Raw genomic sequence first — 20478 nt, 5'->3', positions numbered from 1 at the left:
CTAATGCACCTAGTACTTTCATGAGACTAATGAACGAAGTTTTACGTGCTTTCATTGGACGATTTGTGGTAGTCTATTTTGATGATATACTGATTTATAGCAAATCTTTGGAAGAACATTTGGAACATTTACGTGTTGTTTTTATTGCTCTACGTGATGCACGTTTGTTTGGTAACCTTGGGAAGTGTACCTTTTGCACCGACCGAGTATCTTTTCTTGGCTATGTTGTTACTCCACAGGGAATTGAAGTTGATAAAGCCAAGATTGAAGCTATTGAGAGTTGGCCGCAGCCCAAAACGGTCACACAAGTGCGGAGTTTTCTTGGACTCGCTAGTTTCTATAGGCATTTTGTGAGAGATTTTTGCACCATTGCTGCACCTCTCAACGAGCTTACAAAGAAGGATGTGCCTTTTGTTTGGGGTACCGCACAGGAAGAAGCCTTCACGGTATTGAAAGATAAGTTGACACATGCTCCTTTACTCCAACTTCCTGATTTTAATAAGACTTTTGAGCTTGAATGTGATGCTAGTGGAATTGGATTAGGAGGTGTGTTATTACAAGATGGTAAACCTGTTGCATACTTTTCTGAAAAATTGAGTGGGCCTAGTCTGAATTATTCTAGTTATGATAAAGACCTATATGCTCTTGTTCGGACTTTAGAAACATGGCAACATTATTTATGGCCCAAAGAATTTGTTATACATTCTGATCATGAATCTTTGAAACATATTAAAAGTCAAGCTAAACTGAATTGTAGACATGCTAAATGGGTTGAATTCATTGAAACTTTCCCTTATGTCATTAAACACAAGAAGGGTAAAGAAAATGTTATTGCTGATGCATTGTCTCGTCGCTATACTATGCTTTCACAACTTGACTTCAAAATATTTGGTTTGGAGACCATCAAAGATCAATATGTGCATGATGCTGATTTTAAAGATGTATTGCAGAATTGTAAAGAAGGAAGAACCTGGAACAAGTTTGTCGTTAATGATGGATTTGTGTTCCGTGCTAACAAGCTATGCATTCCAGCTAGCTCTCTTCGTCTTTTGTTGTTGCAGGAGGCGCATGGAGGAGGATTAATGGGACACTTTGGCGTGAAGAAGACGGAGGACGTACTTGCTACACATTTCTTTTGGCCAAAGATGAGACGGGATGTTAGCGTTTTGTTGCTCGCTGCACTACATGTCAAAAGCTAAGTCACGACTCAATCCTCATGGTTTATATATGCCTTTGCCTGTACCTAGTGTTCCTTGAGAGGATATACCTATGGACTTTGTTTTAGGGTTAGCTCGAACAAAGAAGGGGAGGGATAGCATATTTGTTGTCGTGGATAGATTCTCGAAAATGGCACACTTTATATCATGTCATCAAAGTGATGATGCTGTTAATGTTGCTGATTTGTTCTTTCGTGAAATTATTCGCTTGCATGGTGTGCCAAATACTATTGTTTCAGATCGTGATACTAAATTTCTTAGCCACTTTTGGAGATGTTTATGGGCTAAGTTGGGGACTAAACTGCTTTTTAGTACTACTTGTCACCCCCAAACTGATGGACAAACTGAAGTAGTCAATAGAACATTGTCTACTATGCTTAGGGCTGTTTTGAAGAATAATAAGAAAATGTGGGAAGAATGCTTGCCTCATATTGAATTTGCTTATAATCGTTCATTGCATTCTACTACTAAGATGTGCCCTTTTGAAATTGTGTATGGTTTCCTACCTCATGCACCAATTGATTTGTTGCCTCTTCCATCTTCGGAGAAGGTTATTGTTGATGCTAAAGAACGTGCTGAATTGATTTTAAAAATGCATGAGTTAACTAAGGACAACATTGAGCGTATGAATGCTAAATATAAACTTGCTGGAGATAAGCGTAGAAAATATGTTGTGTTTGCACCTGGAGATCTTGTTTGGTTACATTTGCGTAAGGATAGATTTCCTAATTTGCGCAAATCAAAGCTAATGCCACGTGATGATGGTCCTTTTAAGGTGTTAGAGAAAATAAATGATAATGCATATAAACTTGAGCTACCTGCAGATTTTGGGGTTAGTCCCACTTTTAACATTGCAGATTTGAAGCCTTATTTGGGTGAGGAAGATGAGCTTCCGTCGAGGACGACTTCATTTCAAGAAGGGGAGGATGATGAGGACATCAATACCATTGTTACACCAACAACCCCTACTGTTACATATAATGGACCAATTACTAGAGCTCGCGCACGCCAATTAAATTACCAGGTACTTTCGTTTCTTGGGAATGACTCTAATGTTCATGAGAATATGATGCTGCCTAAATTGGATACTGATAGAGGCAAAGGTGTCCCGTCTTTCGATGAGATGATGGATATCGCTTTGGTGGAAGTCGACTTTGGCGATCCGACTACGAACGTGCGATGACGTCGCGCCTTAGCAATCGCTAAACCAACCCCGAGAGGTTATTGGCCACGCCGGAGCACGATCAACCTGACCACGAGGGTCTATTTCCTGCGAGCAAACGAAGAACAGGCAAGAAACTGAGATTGCAATCTGGATATTGCGAATATAAGATGAAAGCTTTATTCATCAAGGTGGGGTTCTGTGACGCCTTTGTCTGGTCGTTGAACACAAACGAAGTACGCGAAGTTGCAGCTATGGCGAACTTTTAATCTAAACAAAACCCAAAGTCTAAACGACGCCCTAAGGGCTGTATATATGGAGGAAGAGTGGGGAATTTCGTGGCCCTTGGGGAAGGGGTCCGAAACCAACCCTATCTCTTGTTTCCCCACACATACGGACTCTAAAAATAGCCTATACTCAAGTATTTCGAAATTACATGGGCCTGGCCCAATAATAAGGTGACGCGGCACCTAGAATAGCCTCTGGACGAAAGTTATGAAGTAGCATCTTGTATATTTCATCCAAGGCTTCATGCAACCATTATGGTGGCTTCAATGTCCTGAAATCATCACTTGTAACTCCGTTCTTGTCCCCCATGCGCATGCCATCATCTCCATGCTTGTTCTTGCTCCAATGTTCATCCTTCTGAAAGCTAGGCCCTTCATTTGTAAGCAAAACAAATGTATCCAATTTAGGCAGCATCATATTCTCATGAACATTAGAATCATTACCAAGAAACGAAAGTACCTGGTAATTTAATTGGCGTGCGCGAGCTCTAGTAATTGGTCCAGTATGTGTAGCAGCAGGGGCTGTCGGTGTAACAATGGTATTGATGTCCTCATCATCCTCCCCTTCTTGAAATGAACTCGTCCTCGACGGAAGCTCATCTCCCTCACCCAAATAAGGCTTCAAATCTGCAATGTTAAAAGTGGGACTAACCCCAAAATCTGCAGGCAGCTCAAGTTTATATGCATTATCATTTATTTGCTCTAACACCTTAAAAGGACCATCAGCACATGGCATTAGCTTCGATTTGCACAAATCAGGAAATCTATCCTTACGCAAATGTAACCAAACAAGATCTCCAGGTGCAAACACAACATGTTTTCTACCCTTATCTCCAGCAAGTTTATCTTTAGTATTCATACGCTCAATGTTTTCCTTAGTTAACTCATGCATTTTTAAGATCAATTCAGCACGTTGTTTAGCATCAAAATTAACCTTCTCCGAAGATGGAAGAGGCAACAAATCAATAGGTGCACGAGGTAGGAAACCATACACAATTTCAAAAGGGCACATCTTAGTAGTAGAATGCAATGAACGATTATAAGCAAACTCAATATGAGGCAAGCATTCTTCCCACATTTTCTTATTATTCTTCAAAACAGCCCTAAGCATAGTAGGCAATGTTCTATTGACTACTTCAGTTTGTCCATCACCCAACTTAGCCCATAAACATCTCCAAAAGTGGCTAAGAATTTTAGTATCACGATCTGATACAATAGTATTTGGCACACCATGCAAACGAATAATTTCACGGAAGAACAAATCAACAACATTAACAACATCATCGCTTTTATGACATGGTATAAAGTGTGCCATTTTTGAGAATCTATCCACGACAACAAATATGCTATCCCTCCCCTTCTTTGTTCGAGGTAAACCTAAAACAAAGTCCATAGATATATCCTCCCAAGGAACACTAGGTACAAGCAAAGGCATATATAAACCATGAGGATTGAGTCGTGACTTAGCTTTTTGACATGTAGTCCAGCGAGCAACAAAACGCTCAACATCCCGTCTCATCTTTGGCCAAAAGAAATGTGTGGCAAGTACGTCCTCCGTCTTCTTCACGCCAAAGTGTCCCATTAATCCTCCATGCGCCTCCTGCAACAACAAAAGACGAACAGAGCTAGCTGGAATGCATAGCTTGTTAGCATTGAACACAAATCCATCATTAACGACAAACTTGTTCCAGGTTCTTCCTTCTTTACAATTCTGCAAAACATCTTTAAAATCAGCATCATGCACATATTGATCTTTGATGGTCTCCAAACCAAATATTTTGAAGTCAAGTTGTGAAAGCATAGTATAGCGACGAGACAATGCATCAGCAATAACATTTTCTTTACCCTTCTTGTGTTTAATGACATAAGGGAAAGTTTCAATGAATTCAACCCATTTAGCATGTCTACAATTCAGTTTAGCTTGACTTTTAATATGTTTCAAAGATTCATGATCAGAATGTATAACAAATTCTTTGGGCCATAAATAATGTTGCCATGTTTCTAAAGTCCGAACAAGAGCATATAGTTCTTTATCATAAGTAGAATAATTCAGACTAGGCCCACTCAATTTTTCAGAAAAGTATGCAACAGGTTTACCATCTTGTAATAACACACCTCCTAATCCAATTCCACTAGCATCACATTCAAGCTCAAAAGTCTTATTAAAATCAGGAAGTTGGAGTAAAGGAGCATGTGTCAACTTATCTTTCAATACCGTGAAGGCTTCTTCCTGTGCGGTACCCCAAACAAAAGGCACATCCTTCTTTGTAAGCGCGTTGAGAGGTGCAGCAATGGTGCTAAAATCTCTCACAAAACGCCTATAGAAACCAGCGAGTCCAAGAAAACTCATCACTTGTGTGACCGTTTTGGGCTGCGGCCAACTCTCAATAGCTTCAATCTTGGCTTTATCAACTTCAATTCCCTGTGGAGTAACAACATAGCCAAGAAAAGATACTCGGTCGGTGCAAAAGGTGCACTTCCCAAGGTTACCAAATAAACGTGCATCACGTGGAGCAATAAAAACAGCACGTAAATGTTCCAAATGTTCTTCCAAAGATTTGCTATAAATCAGTATATCATCAAAATAGACTACCACAAATCGTCCAATGAAAGCACGTAAAACTTCGTTCATTAGTCTCATGAAAGTACTAGGTGCATTAGTTAACCCAAAAGGCATGACTAACCACTCATATAAACCAAACTTAGTTTTAAATGCAGTTTTCCATTCATCTCCCAATTTCATACGAATTTGATGGTATCCACTACGCAAATCAACTTTGGAGAATATTGTAGAGCCACTCAATTCATCAAGCATATCATCTAGCCGAGGAATAGGATGACGATAACGAATAGTAATATTATTAATGCCTCTATAATCAACACACATACGCGACGTACCATCCTTTTTAGGCACTAGTACAATAGGAACAGCACAAGGACTAAGAGATTCGCGTATATAACATTTGTCGAGCAGCTCCTGTACTTGACGCATAATGTCCTTCGTCTCCTCTGGATTGGTACGGTATGGTGCACGGTTGGGTAGCGATGCACCGGGAATTAAATCAATTTGATGCTCAATCCCTCGAATAGGTGGTAATCCCGGTGGCACGTCTTGTGGGAAGACGTCAGCGAACTCCTGCAAAATGTTAGTGACAGCAGGGGGCAAAGAGGAAGGCACGTCCTGGAATGAAAATAATGCCTCTTTGCACACAAAAGCATAGCAAACAGATTTGTTGAAATCTAGCTCATCAATATCAGATTTTGTGGCAAGTAAACATGCACTTTTCAATTTAATTTCAAAAACAACACTAGATGGTTTATTATTAGGTTTCATTTGTTGCTCAAATTCTTTTGCCACAATCTGATTTTCACTCTTATTTTTCTCCTGTTTTGTTTTCTTAGCTCTATTAATGTCATCTTTCAAAATGGAATCAGGAGTCATAGGAAGCAAAGTAATATTTTTATCCTTATGAACAAGAGTATACTGATTGTTTCTACCATGGTGTACAGAATTTTTATCAAATTGCCATGGTCTACCAAGTAATAAGTTACATGCTTGCATGGGTACCACATCACAATCAACATAATCAGCATATGTAGAGATACTAAAATGCACACGAACAGTACGTGTTACCTTAACCTTGCCGCTGTTGTTGAACCATTGGATGTAGTAAGGATGTGGATGTGGTATTGTGGTGAGAGATAGTTTCTCCACCATCTCCATGCTAGCCAAGTTGTTACAGCTCCCTCCATCTATGATGACGCGAACAGAACGTTCCTTCACAACTCCCTTTGTATGGAACAAATTATGCCTCTGATTTTGCTCTGCTTGTGTGACCTGCACACTCATAACACGTTGAGCAACTAAACATTCATACCTGTCAGTGTCTTCAGGAGCCATGTATTGCGTCTCATTTTCAGAATCATCTCCACCATGTTCTTCACGTGTAATAAGAGCCAAAGTCTCCTCATCATAGTCACTAGCGGACTCATACCCACCATCCTCAGTAGCAATCATCACACGCTGAGATTTGCATTCTCTCGCATAATGTCCTCTTCCCTTACAACGACGACAAATAATATCACTTGTGTGCCCTATTGACGCCATGGAAGAAGAAGAGCTCTGCGCAGGCCCGGCAGGTGTGCTCTTGGCAGAGAGTGGTGGTTGTGCCTGCTTTCTTGTATCACGGCTGGAGGTGGCACCTGATGGAGGTGATGGTGAAGTGGAAGTAGAGGATGCACGTGGTGTCCATGATGAAGGTCGACCTGCAGAAAAGTTAGTTCGCGCCAATGCCTGTCGATCCTGCACTTCACATTCAGCTTTACAAGCAAGATGGAATAAACGAGTGATATTATTATAGTCCTTATACTCTAGAATGGTCTGAATCTGTTTATTTAATCCACCCATAAAACGTGCAAGCATAGCTTCATTCGCCTCAACAATACCACATCTAATCATGCCAGTTTGTAATTCCTGATAATATTCTTCTACAGAATTTTTCCCTTGTCTTAAGCGCTGCAATTTTTGAAGTAATTCACGTTGATAATATGGTGAAACCCAACGAGTACGCATAGCAGTTTTCAAAGCAGCCCAAGTAGCTAGAACAGGATATAATCTACAATGTTCAGACCACCAAACAGATGCAAAGCTAGTGAAAGCACAAACAGCAGCAGGAACACGTCTCTCCTCAGGATATTGTAAATCGTTGTTCAGTTTCTAACTCCCAAGTAAGATATATATCAGGAACATATCTACCCTCAAATGGTGGAATATTCAATTTCAGTTTAGGGAGATGGTCATGATCTCGTACCTGAGGTGGTGGTGCCGGCCTACCGTTGCGAATATATACCTGAGGTCGACCTGCTGGTGGTGGTGCTGGTGGCTGCACGTAGTTCTGATTTTGATCAACCTCATCCTCATAATCGCCCGCATAATCGTCATCCTCCTCAGCCGCCGCAGTAGCAGGAGCCAAAGAAGCATCAATAGTAGGTGCAGCGGCACCCGAATTTTGACCAGTCTCAATTGGAACGCGCTGTGCTCGTCCCACTTGATTTGGAAGGCGGCGTTGGATATGTGGTTGTTGTTGTTGTAGAGGTGCGACATATGCAGCCGGTGGTGGTTGGGGAAGACGCTTGAGTAATTCAGTAAACTTGTTATCCAGCTTTGTCTCGAACGACTTCTCCACGGCATCTATCTTCTCCATAGCCTCTTCAAATCTGTTTAGCACATCTCCCACCTGGCCACTCATCATTTGCTGAAATTTATCATGCAACTCCTTGTTCGTCATGTTCTCCCAATCAGCCTCATCGGCTTGTGATCCTGCCATGGTTAGCAGCAATAGAAACACAAAAGAATATGATCCTACAGACTACTAGGAAGTGGTGGTGATGGTGGTGTGTCACAAATCCTTCAAGCGAATCTCAAATTCTTACCAGTTCTTACCCAGCAGCAGGTGGTGATCGGCAACCGTTGTAGTCAAAACTCTCAAAGCTTGGATAGAGCGATTACCAGGGAGAGTCAAACGCACGATGTAGATGTATGTGGAGCTGGGAAGGCTTATAATATGGTAGCAAAAATGGTCAGCAATAATCAATTCAGAGATGCAAAGTTGAATAAACGCTCAACGACGGTACTATGCTGGTCCTAGGCTAGACCGTGCTAGAGACGCGAGCCTAGAACACTAACAAAATCACGGCGCTGCACGTAAACAAGGGAAAAGCACACTCTAGAAAAAAAAATTCTCTTTTTTTTTCGCGCTCTTATTTTTTTGCGCTCTTTTTTTTGCGAAAAATCACTATAATGGCGAGTGTCTCAAAACTCTTCCCAGGTCAAACTAACAGGATAGGCACAAAAAAATTTTTGACTATTTTTTTCGGAAATCAGGGCAGCGACGACGGAAAAGTGCGACAAAAAATCACTATCATGGCGAGTGTCTCAAAACACTCCCCGGGACCTAAAAATAGGATAGGGAAAAAATATTTTTGGTCGCCGAAATTTTGGCCTAAAAACTGCCCGGGGGTCTCGAGACACTTTTTTCCGAGACCTACTCAGGCAAGGAAACACGAAACGGAAAATAGATGGATCTCTAAAACAAACCGAATATGAAAAGAACTCGGATTGGTGGTGGATATATGGTGGTAGGATATGGCAGCGGTGGTGGTATATGGTAGCGGTGGTGGTATATGGATACGGATCGGTGGTGGTATATGGATACGGATTGGTAGTGGTATATGGATACGGATTCAGAGCGGTGGCGGATAAGCAATGGTGGTAGATGGCAAGGCGATGATGATGGTGCGGCGGCGGCGTGACAACTTATGACCAGAACTCGAAACTCTAAAAGACTAGACTCTAAGACCAGCAACTTGACACGACGATGCAACCGCAAATTCAACAAAGCAAAAACCCTAAAAAGATTATGCAAAGGCTCAGATTGGTTCGGATATGATGAACTAACCCTAATTTTTTTTTTTGTGGCTTTTTCGTGGACTGTAGGTATGAAGAACAGACTCGATCTAAACTACGAAAAACTGTAAAATCTCACCGAGCAACCTGGAAATCTGATACCACTTGATAGAGGCAAAGGTGTCCCGTCTTTCGATGACATGATGGATATCGCTTTGGTGGAAGTCGACTTTGACGATCCGACTACGAACGTGCGATGACGTCCCGCCTTAGCAATCGCTAAACCAACTCCGAGAGGTTATTGACCACGCCGGAGCACGATCAACCTGACCACGAGGGTCTGTTTCCTGCGAGCAAACGAAGAACAAGCAAGAAACTGAGATTGCAATCTGGATATTGCGAATATAAGATGAAAGCTTTATTGATCAAGGTGGGGTTCTGTGACGCCTTTGTCTGGTCGTTGAACACAAACGAAGTATGCAAAGTTGCAGCTATGGCGAACTTTTAATCTAAACAAAACCCAAAGTCTAAACGACGCCCTAAGGGCTGTATATATGGAGGAAGAGGGGGGAATTTCGTGGCCCTTGGGGAAGGGGTCCGAAACCAACCCTATCTCTTGTTTCCCCACACATACGGACTCTAAAAATAGCCTATACTCAAGTATTTCGAAATTACATCGGCCTGGCCCAATAATAAGGTGACGCAGCACCTAGAATAGCCTCTGGACGAAAGTTATGAAGTAGCATCTTGTATATTTCGTCCAAGGCTTCATGCACCCATTATGGTGGCTTCAATGTCCTGAAATCATCACTTGTAACTCCGTTCTTGTCCCCCATGCGCATGCCATCATCTCCATGCTTGTTCTTGCTCCAATGTTCATCCTTCTCAAAGCTAGGCCCTTCATTTGTAAGCAAAACAAATGTATCCAATTTAGGCAGCATCATATTCTCATGAACATTAGAATCATTACCAAGAAACGAAAGTACCTGGTAATTTAATTGGCGTGCGCGAGCTCTAGTAGTTGGTCCAGTATGTATAGCAGCAGGGGCTGTCGGTGTAACAATGGTATTGATGTCCTCATCAGATACTTTTGTTTTGCTTACAAATGAAGGGCCTGGCTTGGAGAAGGATGAACATTGGAGCAAGAACAAGCATGGAGTTGATGGCATGCGCAAGGGGAACAAGAACGGAGTTACCAGTGATGATTTCAGGACTTTGAAGCCACCATAAGGAGTGAATGAAGCCTTGGACGAAATATACAAGATGCCACTTCATAAATTTCGTCCAGAGGCTATTCTAGGTGCTGCGTCACCTTATTATTGGGCCAGGCCCATGTAATTTCGAAATACATAAGTATAGGCTGTTTTTAGAGTCCGTGTGTGCGGGGAAACAAGAGATAGGGTTGGTTTCGGACCCCTTCTCCAAGGGCCACGAAATTCCCCCCTCTTCCTCCATATATACAGCCCTTAGGGCACCGTTTAGACTTTGGGTTTTGTTTAGATTAAAAGTTCGCCATAGCTGCAACTTCGCGTACTTCGTTTGTGTTCAACGACCAGACAAAGGCGTCACAGAACCCCATCTTGATCAATAAAGCTCTCATCTTATATTCGCAATATCCAGATTGCAATCTCAGTTTCTTGCTTGTTCTTCGTTTGCTCGCAGGAAACAAACCCTCGTGGTCAGGTTGATTGTGCTCCGGCGTGGCCGATAACCTCTCGGGGTTGGTTTAGTGATTGCTAAGGCGCGACGTCATCGCACGTTCGTAGTCAGATCGTCAAAGTCGACTTCCACCAAAGCGATATCCATCATCTCATCGAAAGACTTGACACCTTTGCCTCTATGACAAAATGCACAAACCAAGATAGCAATTTTGTATATGCGGGAACAATCTTGTGACACAAGATATGATATGATGATACACATATGATATGGTATGTATGCAATGGAAGGTGTAGATCACTAATGTGCACAAGTAACGTTGCCGGCAATACTCAAATGGCTAGTCTCGATAGGCAAGTGACGCAAAATGGGCTAGGGGTTAACAATGCAATGCAAGGGAATATACAATGGAGGGATACCACGATACCAAGATGATATGGAGGTTACCGTCGAGGGTTTCTCATTTGTACGCCAAGGACGGATGATGATGAAGTGGTCAATGTCAATGACGACCTCGCGGCGATGATGAGTTGCGGTGATCTTGATGGAGATACCAAGATGATGGAGACTCATCCCTAAGTAGCCGAAACACCTTAGGAAACGGAAAAAAACCGCAAACTCAAAATCTCAAATGTCAAATGTCAAATGATGGTAGCGGGAATGCGGTGGTGGTTTTGCGGAAACTCGATGGGATTGCGGAAATGCAATGATGGGGTTTTGAGACGCAATGCAGAAGTGGAGTGTAAGGTGGTGGACTATACACGGTGTCGGAGTTGGAAGCACGGTCCCTAAGTAGCCGAAACACCTTAGGAGACACAACTCACAACACAAACAAAATTGGGTTATATGGAGTGGTGGAAGTGTATGGTGGGTAAGCCTATACAGAAGTTATGGTGGCGGTTGATGAAGAAGCAATCGTCCCTAAGTAGCCGAAACACCTTAGGAGACTCGAATCACAACTCAAACAATCACTAATGCTATAGGGAATGAAATGGGTTAGGTTGCGGAAGTCGGTGGTGGTTATGCGGATGTTGTGGTGGAAGCCCTAGGCAAAGATGCCAAAATGCGAAAACTTTGATGGAGTCAAATAGTGATGGGACCTATCTAGAGGGGTAGAGGATGTCAATAGCTACTCAACGAGCTAAAGAACGCGAAAATCGGACTCCGGATGAATTAGTTATGGACAAAACGGTGAAACAGTGATGGCTGAAATCCCAGGGGCCGGACATCCGGGGCTCGGGCCGGATTTCCGGAACCTGATATCTAGAACCGCGCGCGAAAATGCGCTCCAGGAGCCGGATGTCCGGGCCACGAGCCGGATGTCCGGGGGGCCAGATGTCCGGGGCTACAGGCCGGATGTCCGGGCTCCAAATCCGAGGATGAAGTCGAGGAACTTGATTTTGTAGGCGGAAATTGATGATTTTGTGGGCGGCGTTGGAGATGTGGTTGTTGTTGTTGTAGAGGTGCGACATATGCAGCCGGTGGTGGTTGGGGAAGACGCTTGAGTAATTCAGCCGGTGGTGACACTCTGGATTTTTTTTTGCTCTTTTTTTTGCAAAAAATCACTATAATGGCGAGTGTCTCAAAACTCTTCCCAGGTCAAACTGACAGGATAGGCACAAAATTTTTTTGACTATTTTTTAATTCGGAAATCAGGGCAGCGACGACGAAAAAGTGCGACAGAAAATCACTATGATGGAGAGTGTCTCAAAACACTCCCCGGGACCTAAAAAGAGGATAGGGAAAATTATTTTTGGTCGCCGAAATTTTGGCCTAAAAACTGCCCGGGGGTCTCCAGACTTTTTTTTCCGAGACCTACTCAGGCAAGGAAACACGAAACGGAAAATAGATGGATCTCTAAAACAAACCGAATATGAAAAGAACTCGGATTGGTTGTGGATATATGGTGGTAGGATATGGTAGCGGTGGTGGTATATGGTAGCGGTGGTGGTATATGGATACAGATCGGTGGTGGTATATGGATACGGATTGGTGGTGGTATATGGATACGGATTCAGAGCGGTGGCGGATAAGCAATGGTGGTAGATGGCAAGGCGATGATGATGGTGCGGCGGTGGCGTGACAACTGATGACCAGAACTCGAAACTCTAAAAGACTAGACTCTAAGACCAGCAACTTGACACGACGATGCAACCGCAAATTCAACAAAGCAAAAACCCTACTGAATTACTCAAGCGTCTTCCCCAACCACCACCGGCTGCATATGTCGCACCTCTACAACAACAACAACCACATCTCCAACGCTGCCTTCCAAATCAAGTGGGACGAGCACAGCGCGTTCCAATTGAGACTGGTCAAAATTCGGGTGCCGCTGCACCTACTGTTGATGCTTCTTTGGCTCCTGCTACTGCGGCGGCTGAGGAGGATGACGATTATGCGGGCGATTATGAGGATGAGGTTGATCAAAATCAGAACTACGTGCAGCCACCAGCACCACCACCAGCAGGTCGACCTCAGGTATATATTCGCAACGGTAGGCCGGCACCACCACCTCAGGTACGAGATCATGACCATCTCCCTAAACTGAAATTGAATATTCCACCATTTGAGGGTAGATATGTTCCTGATATATATCTTACTTGGGAGTTAGAAACTGAACAACGATTTACATGTTTACAATATCCTGAGGAGAGACGTGTTCCTGCTGCTGTTTGTGCTTTCACTAGCTTTGCATGTGTTTGGTGGTCTGAACATTGTAGATTATATCCTGTTCCAGCTACTTGGGCTGCTTTGAAAACTGCTATGCGTACTCGTTGGGTTCCACCATATTATCAACGTGAATTACTTCAAAAATTGCAGCGCTTAAGACAAGGGAAAAATTCTGTAGAAGAATATTATCAGGAATTACAAACTGGCATGATTAGATGTGGTATTGTTGAGGAGAATGAAGCTATGCTTGCACGTTTTATGGGTGGATTAAATAAAGAGATTCAGACCATTCTAGAGTATAAGGATTATAATAATATCACTCGTTTATTCCATCTTGCTTGTAAAGCTGAACGTGAAGTGCAGGATCGACAGGCATTGGCGCGAACTAACTTTTCTGCAGGTCGACCTTCATCATGGACACCACGTGCATCCTCTACTTCCACTTCACCATCACCTCCATCAGGTGCCACCTCCAGCTGTGATACAAGAAAGCAGGCACAACCACCACTCTCTGCCAAGAGCACACCTGCCGGGCCTGCGCAGAGCTCTTCTTCTTCCATGGCGTCAACAGGGCACACAAGTGATATTATTTGTCGTCGTTGTAAGGGAAGAGGACATTATGCGAGAGAATGCAAATCTCAGCGTGTGATGATGATGAGGACATCAATACCATTGTTACACCCACAGCCCCTGCTGCTATACATACTGGACCAATTACTAGAGCTCGCGCACGCCAATTAAATTACCAGGTACTTTCGTTTCTTGGTAATGATTCTAATATTCATGAGAATATGATGCTGCCTAAATTGGATACATTTGTTTTGCTTACAAATGAAGGGCCTAGCTTTGAGAAGGATGAACATTGGAGCAAGAACAAGCATGGAGATGATGGCATGCGCATGGGGAACAAGAACGGAGTTACAAGTGATGATTTCAAGACGTTGAAGCCACCATAATGCGTGCATGAAACCTTGGACGAAATATACAAGATGCTACTTCATAACTTTCGTCCAGAGGCTATTCTAGGTGCTGCGTCACCTTATTATTGGGCCAGGCCCATGTAATTTCGAAATACATCAGTATAGGCTGTTTTTAGAGTCCGTATGTGTGGGGAAACAAGAGATAGGGTTGGTTTCGGACCCCTTCCTCAAGGGCCACGAAATTCCCCCCCTCTTCCTCCATATATACAGCCCTTAGGGCGTCGTTTAGACTTTGGGTTTTGTTTAGATTAAAAGTTCGCCATAGCTGCAACTTCGCGTACTTCGTTTGTGTTCAGCGACCAGACAAAGGCGTCACAGAACTCCACCTTGATCAATAAAGTTTTCATCTTATATTCGCAATATCCAGATTGCAATCTCAGTTTCTTGCTTGTTCTTCGTTTGCTCGCAGGAAACAGACCCTCGTGGTCAGGTTGATCGTGCTCCGGCGTGGTCGATAACCTCTCGGAGTTGGTTTAGCGATTGCTAAGGCGCGACGTCCTCGCACGTTCGTAGTCGGATCGTCAAAGTCGACTTCCACCAAAGCGATATCCATCATCTCTTCGAAAGACGGGACACCTTTGCCTCTATCAATTGGTATCAGATTTCCAGGTTGCTCGGTGAGATTTTACAGTTTTTCATAGTTTAGATCGAGTCTGTTCTTCATACCTACAGTCCACGAAAAAGCCACAAAAAAAATTAGGGTTAGTTCATCATATCCGAACCAATCTGAGCCTTTGCATAATCTTTTTAGGGTTTTTGCTTTGTTGAATTTGCGGTTGCATCGTCGTGTCAAGTTGCTGGTCTTAGAGCCTAGTCTTTTAGAGTTTCGAGTTCTGGTCATAAGTTGTCACGCCGCCGCCGCACCATCATCATCGCCTTGCCATCTACCACCATTGCTTATCCGCCACCGCTTTGCATCCGTATCCATATACCACCACCAATCCGTATCCATATACCACCACCGATCCGTATCCATATACCACTACCGCTACCATATACCACCACCGCTGCCATATCCTACCGCCATATATCCACCACCAATCCGAGTTCTTTTCATATTCGGTTGGTTTTAGAGATCCATATATTTTCCGTTTCGTGTTTCCTTGCCTGAGTAGGTCTCGGAAAAAAAGAGTCTGGAGACCCCCGGGCAGTTTTTAGGCCAAAATTTCGGCAACCAAAAATATTTTTTCCCTATCCTATTTTTAGGCCCCGGGTAGTGTTTTGAGACACTCGCCATCATAGTGATTTTTTGTCGCACTTTTTCGTCGTCGCTGCCCTGATTTCCGAAAAAAAAAATAGTCAAAAAATTTTGTGCCCATCCTGTCAGTTTGACCTGGGAAGAGTTTTGAGACACTCGCCACTATAGTGATTTTTCGCAAAAAAAAAAAAAAAAAGAGGAGCGCAAAAAAAAAAAAGAGCGAATTTTTTTTTTCCAGAGTGTGCTTTTCCCTTGTTTACGTGCAGCGCCGTGATTTTGTTAGTGTTCTAGGCTCGCGTCTCTAGCACGGTCTAGCCTAGGACCAGCACAGTACCGTCGTTGAGCGTTTATTCAACTTTGCATCTCTGAATTGATTATTGCTTACCATTTTGCTACCATATTATAAGCCTTCCCAGCTCCACATAAGTCTACATCGTGCGTTTGACTCTTCCTGGTAATCGCTATATCCAAGCTTTGAGAGTTTTTGACTACAACGGTTGCCGATCACCACCTGCTGCTGGGTAAGAACTGGTAAGAATTTGAGATTCGCTTGAAGGTTTTGTGACACACCACCATCACCACCACTTCTAGTAGTCTGCAGGATCATATTCTTTTGTGTTTCTTTTGCTGCTAACCATGGCAGGTTCACAAGCCGATGAGACTGATTGGGAGAACATGACGAACAAGGAGTTGCATGATAAATTTCAGCAAATGATGAGTGGCCAGGTGGGAGATGTGCTAAACAGATTTGAAGAGGCTATGGAGAAGATAGATGCCGTGGAGAAGTCGTTTGAGACAAAGCTGGATAACAAGTTTACTGAATTACTCAAGCGTCTTCCCCAACCACCACCGGCTGCACATGTCGCACCTCTACAACAACAACAACCACATCTCCAACGCCGCCTTCCAAATCAAGTGGGACGGGCACAGCGCGTTCCAATTGAGATTGGTCAAAATTCGGGTGCTGCTGCACCTACTGTTGATGCTTCTTTGGCTCCTGCTCCTGCGGCGGCTGAGGAGGATGACGATTATGCGGGCGATTATGAGGATGAGGTTGATCAAAATCAGAACTACGTGCAGCCACCAGCACCACCACCAGCAGGTCGACCTCAGGTATATATTCGCAACGGTAGGCCGGCACTACCACCTCAGGTACGAGATCATGACCATCTCCCTAAACTGAAATTGAATATTCCACCATTTGAGGGTAGATATGTTCCTGATATATATCTTACTTGGGAGTTAGAAACTGAACAACGATTTACATGTTTACAATATCCTGAGGAGAGACGTGTTCCTGCTGCTGTTTGTGCTTTCACTAGCTTTGCATGTGTTTGGTGGTCTGAACATTGTAGATTATATCCTGTTCCAACTACTTGGGCTGCTTTGAAAACTGCTATGCGTACTCGTTGGGTTCCACCATATTATCAACGTGAATTACTTCAAAAATTGCAGCGTTTAAGACAAGGGAAAAATTCTGTAGAAGAATATTATCAGGAATTACAAACTGGCATGATTAGATGTGGTATTGTTGAGGAGAATGAAGCTATGCTTGCACGTTTTATGGGTGGATTAAATAAAGAGATTCAGACCATTCTAGAGTATAAGGATTATAATAATATCACTCGTTTATTCCATCTTGCTTGTAAAGCTGAACGTGAAGTGCAGGATCGACAGCCATTGGCGCGAACTAACTTTTCTGCAGGTCGACCTTCATCATGGACACCGCGTGCATCTTCTACTTCCACTTCACCATCACCTCCATCAGGTGCCACCTCCAGCCGTGATACAAGAAAGCAGGCACAACCACCACTCTCTGCCAAGAGCACGCCTGCCGGGCCTGCGCAGAGCTCTTCTTCTTCCATGGCATCGACAGGGCACACAAGTGATATTATTTGTCGTCGTTGTAAGGGAAGAGGACATTTTGCGAGAGAATGCAAATCTCAGCGTGTCATGATTGCTACTGAGGATGGTGGGTATGAGTCCGCTAGTGACTATGATGAGGAGACTTTGGCTCTTATTACACGTGAAGAACATGGTGGAGATGATTCTGAAAATGAGACGCAATACATGGCTCCTGAAGACACTGACAGGTATGAATGTTTAGTTGCTCAACGTGTTTTGAGTGTGCAGGTCACACAAGCAGAGCAAAATCAGAGGCATAATTTGTTCCATACAAAGGGAGTTGTGAAGGAACGTTCTGTTCGCGTCATCATCGATGGAGGGAGCTGTAACAACTTGGCTAGCATGGAGATGGTGGAGAAGCTATCTCTCACCACAAGACCACATCCACATCCTTACTACATCCAATGGTTCAACAACAGCGGCAAGGTAAAGGTAACACGTACCGTTCGTGTGCATTTTAGTATCTCTACATATGCTGATTATGTTGATTGTGATGTGGTACCCATGCAAGCATGTTCCTTATTACTAGGTAGACCATGGCAATTTGATAAAAATTCTGTACACCATGGTAGAAACAATCAGTATACTCTTGTTCATAAGGATAAAAATATTACTTTGCTTCCTATGACTCCTGATTCCATTTTGAAAGATGACATTAATAGAGCTAATAAAGCAAAACAGGAGAAAAATAAGAGTGAAAATCAGATTGTGGCAAAGGAATTTGAGCAACAAATGAAACCTAATAATAAACCATCTAGTGTTGTTTCTGAAATTAAATTGAAAAGTGCATGTTTACTTGCCACAAAATCTGATATTGATGACCTAGATTTCCACAAATCTGTTTGCTATGCTTTTGTGTGCAAAGAGGCATTATTTTCATTCGAGGACGTGCCTTCCCCTTTGCCCCCTGCTGTCACTAACATTTTGCAGGAGTTCGCTGACGTCTTCCCACAAGACGTGCCACCGGGATCACCACCTATTCGAGGGATTGAGCATCAAATTGACTTAATTCCCGGTGCATCGCTACCCAACCGTGCACCATACCGTACCAATCCAGAGGAGACGAAGGAGATTATGCGTCAAGTACAGGAGCTGCTTGACAAAGGTTATATACGCGAATCTCTTAGTCCTTGTGCTGTTCCTATTATACTCGTGCCTAAAAAGGATGGTACGTCGCGTATGTGTGTTGATTGTAGAGGCATTAATAATATTACTATTCGTTATCGTCATCCTATTCCTAGGCTAGATGATATGCTTGATGAATTGAGTGGCTCTACAATATTCTCCAAAGTTGATTTGCGTAGTGGATACCGTCAAATTCGTATGAAATTGGGAGATGAATGGAAAACTGCCTTTAAAACTAAGTTTGGTTTATATGAGTGGTTAGTCATGCCTTTTGGGTTAACTAATGCACCTAGTAGTTTCATGAGACTAATGAACGAAGTTTTACGTGCTTTCATTGGACGATTTGTGGTAGTCTATTTTGATGATATACTGATTTATAGCAAATCTTTGGAAGAACATTTGGAACATTTACGTGCTGTTTTTATTGCTCTACGTGATGCACGTTTGTTTGGTAACCTTGGGAAGTGCACCTTTTGCACCGACCGAGTATCTTTTCTTGGCTATGTTGTTACTCCACAGGGAATTGAAGTTGATAAAGCCAAGATTGAAGCTATTGAGAGTTGGCCGCAGCCCAAAACGGTCACACAAGTGCGGAGTTTTCTTGAACTCGCTGGTTTCTATAGGCGTTTTGTGAGAGATTTTAGCACCATTGCTGCACCTCTCAACGAGCTTACAAAGAAGGATGTGCCTTTTGTTTGGGGTACCGCACAGGAAGAAGCCTTCACGGTATTGAAAGATAAGTTGACACATGCTCCTTTACTCCAACTTCCTGATTTTAATAAGACTTTTGAGCTTGAATGTGATGCTAGTGGCATTGGATTAGGAGGTGTGTTATTACAAGATGGCAAACCTGTTGCATACTTTTCTGAAAAATTGAGTGGGCCTAGTCTGAATTATTCTACTTATGATAAAGAACTATATGCTCTTGTTCGGACTTTAGAAACATGGCAACATTATTTATGGCCCAAAGAATTTGTTATACATTCTGATCATGAATCTTTGAAACATATTAAAAGTCAAGCTAAACTGAATCGTAGACATGCTAAATGGGTTGAATTCATTGAAACTTTCCCTTATGTCATTAAACACAAGAAGGGTAAAGAAAATGTTATTGCTGATGCATTGTCTCGTCGCTATACTATGCTTTCACAGCTTGACTTCAAAATATTTGGTTTGGAGACCATCAAAGATCAATATGTGCATGATGCTGATTTTAAATATGTATTGCAGAATTGTAAAGAAGGAAGAACCTGGAACAAGTTTGTCGTTAATGATGGATTTGTGTTCCGTGCTAACAAGCTATGCATTCCAGCTAGCTCTCTTCGTCTTTTGTTGTTGCAGGAGGCGCATGGCGGAGGATTAATGGGACACTTTGGCGTGAAGAAGACAGAGGACGTACTTGCTACACATTTCTTTTGGCCAAAGATGAGACGGGATGTTGAGCGTTTTGTTGCTCGCTGCACTACATGTCAAAAAGCAAAGTCACGACTCAATCCTCATGGTTTATATATGCCTTTGCCTGTACCTAGTGTTCCTTGGGAGGATATATCTATGGACTTTGTTTTAGGTTTACCTCGAACAAAGAAGGGGAGGGATAGCATATTTGTTGTCGTGGATAGATTCTCGAAAATGGCACACTTTATACCATGTCATAAAAGCGATGATGCTGTTAATGTTGCTGATTTGTTCTTTCGTGAAATTATTCGCTTGCATGGTGTGCCAAATACTATTGTTTCCGATCGTGATACTAAATTTCTTAGCCACTTTTGGAGATGTTTATGGGCTAAGTTGGGGACTAAACTGCTTTTTAGTACTACTTGTCACCCCCAAACTGATGGACAAACTGAAGTAGTCAATAGAACATTGTCT

The sequence above is a fragment of the Aegilops tauschii genome, chromosome 3, assembly GCF_002575655.3.
Source record: "Aegilops tauschii subsp. strangulata cultivar AL8/78 chromosome 3, Aet v6.0, whole genome shotgun sequence".
NCBI lineage: Eukaryota > Viridiplantae > Streptophyta > Magnoliopsida > Poales > Poaceae > Aegilops > Aegilops tauschii.
Note: the sequence above shows the minus strand (reverse complement) of the source record.